At 53.4% G+C, this 5,000-nt stretch overlaps 1 non-coding gene across 1 annotated transcript in view; it reads right to left on the bottom strand.

Moving 5' to 3' along the window:
* The window catches only part of LOC126304788 (small subunit ribosomal RNA), a 1,893-nt gene extending 281 nt beyond the window's left edge, over positions 1-1,612 (bottom strand). The window contains exon 1 of the ribosomal RNA XR_007553179.1: positions 1-1,612. This exon is cut by the window's left edge and continues 281 nt beyond it. This is a non-coding gene — a ribosomal RNA (small subunit ribosomal RNA).
* Between the last annotated feature and the right edge of the window lie 3,388 nt (positions 1,613-5,000).

Raw genomic sequence — 5,000 nt, 5'->3', positions numbered from 1 at the left:
AGCGGGTTACCCCGACCTTTCGGCCTAGGAAGACACGCTGATTCCTTCAGTGTAGCGCGCGTGCGGCCCAGAACATCTAAGGGCATCACAGACCTGTTATTGCTCAATCTCGTGCGGCTAGAAGCCGCCTGTCCCTCTAAGAAGAAAAGTAATCGCTGACAGCACGAAGGATGTCACGCGACTAGTTAGCAGGCTAGAGTCTCGTTCGTTATCGGAATTAACCAGACAAATCGCTCCACCAACTAAGAACGGCCATGCACCACCACCCACCGAATCAAGAAAGAGCTATCAATCTGTCAATCCTTCCGGTGTCCGGGCCTGGTGAGGTTTCCCGTGTTGAGTCAAATTAAGCCGCAGGCTCCACTCCTGGTGGTGCCCTTCCGTCAATTCCTTTAAGTTTCAGCTTTGCAACCATACTTCCCCCGGAACCCAAAAGCTTTGGTTTCCCGGAGGCTGCCCGCCGAGTCATCGGAGGAACTGCGGCGGATCGCTGGCTGGCATCGTTTATGGTTAGAACTAGGGCGGTATCTGATCGCCTTCGAACCTCTAACTTTCGTTCTTGATTAATGAAAACATACTTGGCAAATGCTTTCGCTTCTGTTCGTCTTGCGACGATCCAAGAATTTCACCTCTAACGTCGCAATACGAATGCCCCCGCCTGTCCCTATTAATCATTACCTCGGGTTCCGAAAACCAACAAAATAGAACCGAGGTCCTATTCCATTATTCCATGCACACAGTATTCAGGCGGGCTTGCCTGCTTTAAGCACTCTAATTTGTTCAAAGTAAACGTGCCGGCCCACCGAGACACTCAACTAAGAGCACCCTGGTAGGATTTCAACGGGGTCCGCCTCGGGACGCGCAAGCACGCCTTCGGCTCGCCCCACCGGCAGGACGTCCCACGATACATGCCAGTTAAACACCGACGGGCGGTGAACCAACAGCGTGGGACACAAATCCAACTACGAGCTTTTTAACCGCAACAACTTTAATATACGCTATTGGAGCTGGAATTACCGCGGCTGCTGGCACCAGACTTGCCCTCCAATAGATACTCGTTAAAGGATTTAAAGTGTACTCATTCCGATTACGGGGCCTCGGATGAGTCCCGTATCGTTATTTTTCGTCACTACCTCCCCGTGCCGGGAGTGGGTAATTTGCGCGCCTGCTGCCTTCCTTGGATGTGGTAGCCGTTTCTCAGGCTCCCTCTCCGGAATCGAACCCTGATTCCCCGTTACCCGTTACAACCATGGTAGGCGCAGAACCTACCATCGACAGTTGATAAGGCAGACATTTGAAAGATGCGTCGCCGGTACGAGGACCGTGCGATCAGCCCAAAGTTATTCAGAGTCACCAAGGCAAACGGACCAGACGAGCCAATCCGATTGGTTTTGATCTAATAAAAGCGTCCTTTCCATCTCTGGTCGGGACTCTGTTTGCATGTATTAGCTCTAGAATTACCACAGTTATCCAAGTAACGTGGGTACGATCTAAGGAACCATAACTGATTTAATGAGCCATTCGCGGTTTCACCTTAATGCGGCTTGTACTGAGACATGCATGGCTTAATCTTTGAGACAAGCATATGACTACTGGCAGGATCAACCAGGGAGCTGCGTCAACGAGAGCTGAGCAGCCGGCCGCCCGGGAGTGTGTCCCGAGGGCCCGCGCGAACACGCAAGCGTCCGCTCAATTATTCTGCAAACAGGAGGAGGCTGAGCTCCCCTGCACGATACACCTCGAAACCCTCTCAGGTCCCGGCGGCGCGCAGCGCCGTCCTAAGTACTTGGTCGGGTTCGAGAGAGGCGCAATCGCCCGGAGATAGGCGAGTAGACGCTTTCAGTGCGAACACCCGTGCTCCCAACTGAGCTTGCCGCTGCCGACAGAGGCCCGGGAGCGTGCTGTCGTGGCATTGCCGGCGGGAAACAACACGCGCCACCTACGGTGACCGGCAGCTCCAACGCCAGCGCCACAGAAGGGCAAAGCCCCACTTGGGTGCAGAAGCGAACTCTCCCAGCACAGCGCACGCGCCAACACGTCCGCAGAGCTGCGATACAAACCACCTGCGAGAACCGCTGGGGGCGACCGAGCAGCAGACGGCGTCGCGACGCCGAGTGCCGGGCGGCGGCGCATCCTCAACGCACACAGTCCGCAATCGGACCAGCACACTGCAGATGTCCACCGCGCTTCGCACCGGGCTCGGCAGAACCCACTTTGGCCGCCTGGCGCCGCGCGCAGGGTGCGCCGGCGCATAGCTGGGACGCCAGCCGGGCCCGTCGGCCGGCGCTCCTGCCACTGGGCGCCCCCCACCAGCCGGCTGTAGTGCGTGCGCTCACGCAGCGCGCGGCCAGCACGCCGGGCGGCCCCCCCTCACCGGCCGGGGACTGTCCCGCCAAGCCACAGCCTCGTATCGCTTCATACCCACATGGCCAACTCAGGTTCGGGGGCATGGCGGGTACCGCCGAAACAACCGGTTCACAGATGTACCGATCGTCGCTATCACCGATGCACCTGCAGCGCGAACAACCGCTCAACAACTGATTTCCAGTTCATTTGCGGATCTTTGGCAGCAAACGTATACGTCAATCTACATTTGCGAAATCTACGATTCTGGCATGCCTGCATGTTATGTGTCACGACACGCTACATCAGCCCACATACACACTGCGGCATGTACACGAGAGAACACGTGGAAGATGGTCCGCGCACGTGTGCAATGTCCCTTGCGCGGTCGACTGTCAACCGGCCTCTGTAGCATGTCGCAGATGTGGAACGCGGTCCACCGTGCTATCATGTTGTGTGGGGCAATACGATTAAATAGGAAAACCCTCGTCGCTACATCAACAGACGGCTCACGCTGATTCCCGGCAGAGGGAGGAGGGGGGGGGGGGCCAACATGCAATACTTTCGTCCGTACCTACTTACCACATGTCTGTACGGCGTACAACAGTGCAATCTCGCTGTAATGGGGAGACGAGACAAGTAGCATCGTGCACAACATATGGCCCTTATGATTCGCCATTGTAGGGCGCAGCCGGTGTACGGTCAAGCATGTGCCACATTATGTCACTCAGTACGTAACGACGGATGATCAGTGTGGGTTACGCGTACATCAGCGGACAGTCCACACAGGCCGTACCACAACGTACACTGACTGCATCGACAACCGAATGCAACTGAACAGCTGCAAGGCTCATTTCACAAACAAACGCCTGACCGACCAGCTTGGAAGGGCAGGAGGGGAGGGCGATATTCGTTCTGTAGCGGTACACCCTTCCAGTGGTTAGCGGGACTGTGTAGAAAGTACGCAACACTCGAAAGACCTTTATGTGAGGGTACGCACCATGGCATCAAGAAATACACATGACACCAGAGGATCCAAGCAGTGAACTATGTTCAGAGGGTTGCTGTTAGGCAAAGCTACATTCCTGTGACGTTACATGTGACAGTTAAGGTGCAGTGTAAGTTAGGTTAAGGTGCAGTGTAAGTTAGGTTAAGGTGCAGTGTAAGTTAGGTTAAGGTGCAGTGTAAGTTAGGTTAAGGTGCAGTGTAACTTAGGTTAAGGTGCAGTGTAACTTAGGTTAAGGTGCAGTGTAACTTAGGTTAAGGTGCAGTGTAACTTAGGTTAAGGTGCAGTGTAACTTAGGTTAAGGTGCAGTGTAACTTAGGTTAAGGTGCAGTGTAACTTAGGTTAAGGTGCAGTGTAACTTAGGTTAAGGTGCAGTGTAACTTAGGTTAAGGTGCAGTGTAACTTAGGTTAAGGTGCAGTGTAACTTAGGTTAAGGTGCAGTGTAACTTAGGTTAAGGTGCAGTGTAACTTAGGTTAAGGTGCAGTGTAACTTAGGTTAAGGTGCAGTGTAACTTAGGTTAAGGTGCAGTGTAACTTAGGTTAAGGTGCAGTGTAACTTAGGTTAAGGTGCAGTGTAACTTAGGTTAAGGTGCAGTGTAACTTAGGTTAAGGTGCAGTGTAACTTAGGTTAAGGTGCAGTGTAACTTAGGTTAAGGTGCAGTGTAAGTTAGGTTAAGGTGCAGTGTAAGTTAGGTTAAGGTGCAGCGTAACTTAGGTTAAGGTGCAGCGTAACTTAGGTTAAGGTGCAGCGTAACTTAGGTTAAGGTGCAGCGTAACTTAGGTTAAGGTGCAGCGTAACTTAGGTTAAGGTGCAGCGTAACTTAGGTTAAGGTGCAGCGTGGGTTAGGTTAGGGGCCAACGTGGGTTAGGTTAGGGGCCAACGTGGGTTAGGTTAGGGGCCAACGTGGGTTAGGTTAGGGGCCAACGTGGGTTAGGTTAGGGGCCAACGTGGGTTAGGTTAGGGGCCAACGTGGGTTAGGTTAGGGGCCAACGTGGGTTAGGTTAAGGGCCAACGTGGGTTAGGTTAAGGGCCAACGTGGGTTAGGTTAAGGGCCAACGTGGGTAAGGTTAGGGGCCAACGTGGGTAAGGTTAAGGGCCAACGTGGGTTAGGTTAAGGGCCAACGTGGGTTAGGTTAAGGGCCAACGTGGGTTAGGTTAAGGGCCAACGTGGGTTAGGTTAAGGGCCAACGTGGGTTAGGTTAAGGGCCAACGTGGGTTAGGTTAAGGGCCAACGTGGGTTAGGTTAAGGGCCAACGTGGGTTAGGTTAAGGGCCAACGTGGGTTAGGTTAAGGGCCAACGTGGGTTAGGTTAAGGGCCAACGTGGGTTAGGTTAAGGGCCAACGTGGGTTAGGTTGCCAGAGATGTGTCAAATCAGGATGTACGTTTGGCTGGTGTCAGGTGGTGGGTTGGTTCGATGCCTTTATAAGGGGTGTGGCCAAAGGGTATTTTATTACTTGTACCTTTTGTGTTGTGGCGTGGCGTTGCGTCCTGTGTTGATACTGGGTGGACCACTGTGGGTGTTGCTGGCTGATTTGAGCTGCGTTGTTTGCGGGTGATGTGAGACATTCTGTCTTATTAGTGGACGTGACGTTCCTCTTGTCGTTGTTTGGATAGTGTCCTGTGGCAGCGAGGATAAAATGGATGTTGTT

Source organism: Schistocerca gregaria, unplaced genomic scaffold, assembly GCF_023897955.1.
Source record: "Schistocerca gregaria isolate iqSchGreg1 unplaced genomic scaffold, iqSchGreg1.2 ptg000186l, whole genome shotgun sequence".
NCBI lineage: Eukaryota > Metazoa > Arthropoda > Insecta > Orthoptera > Acrididae > Schistocerca > Schistocerca gregaria.
Note: the sequence above shows the minus strand (reverse complement) of the source record. Positions and strands in the feature narration are given on the sequence as shown.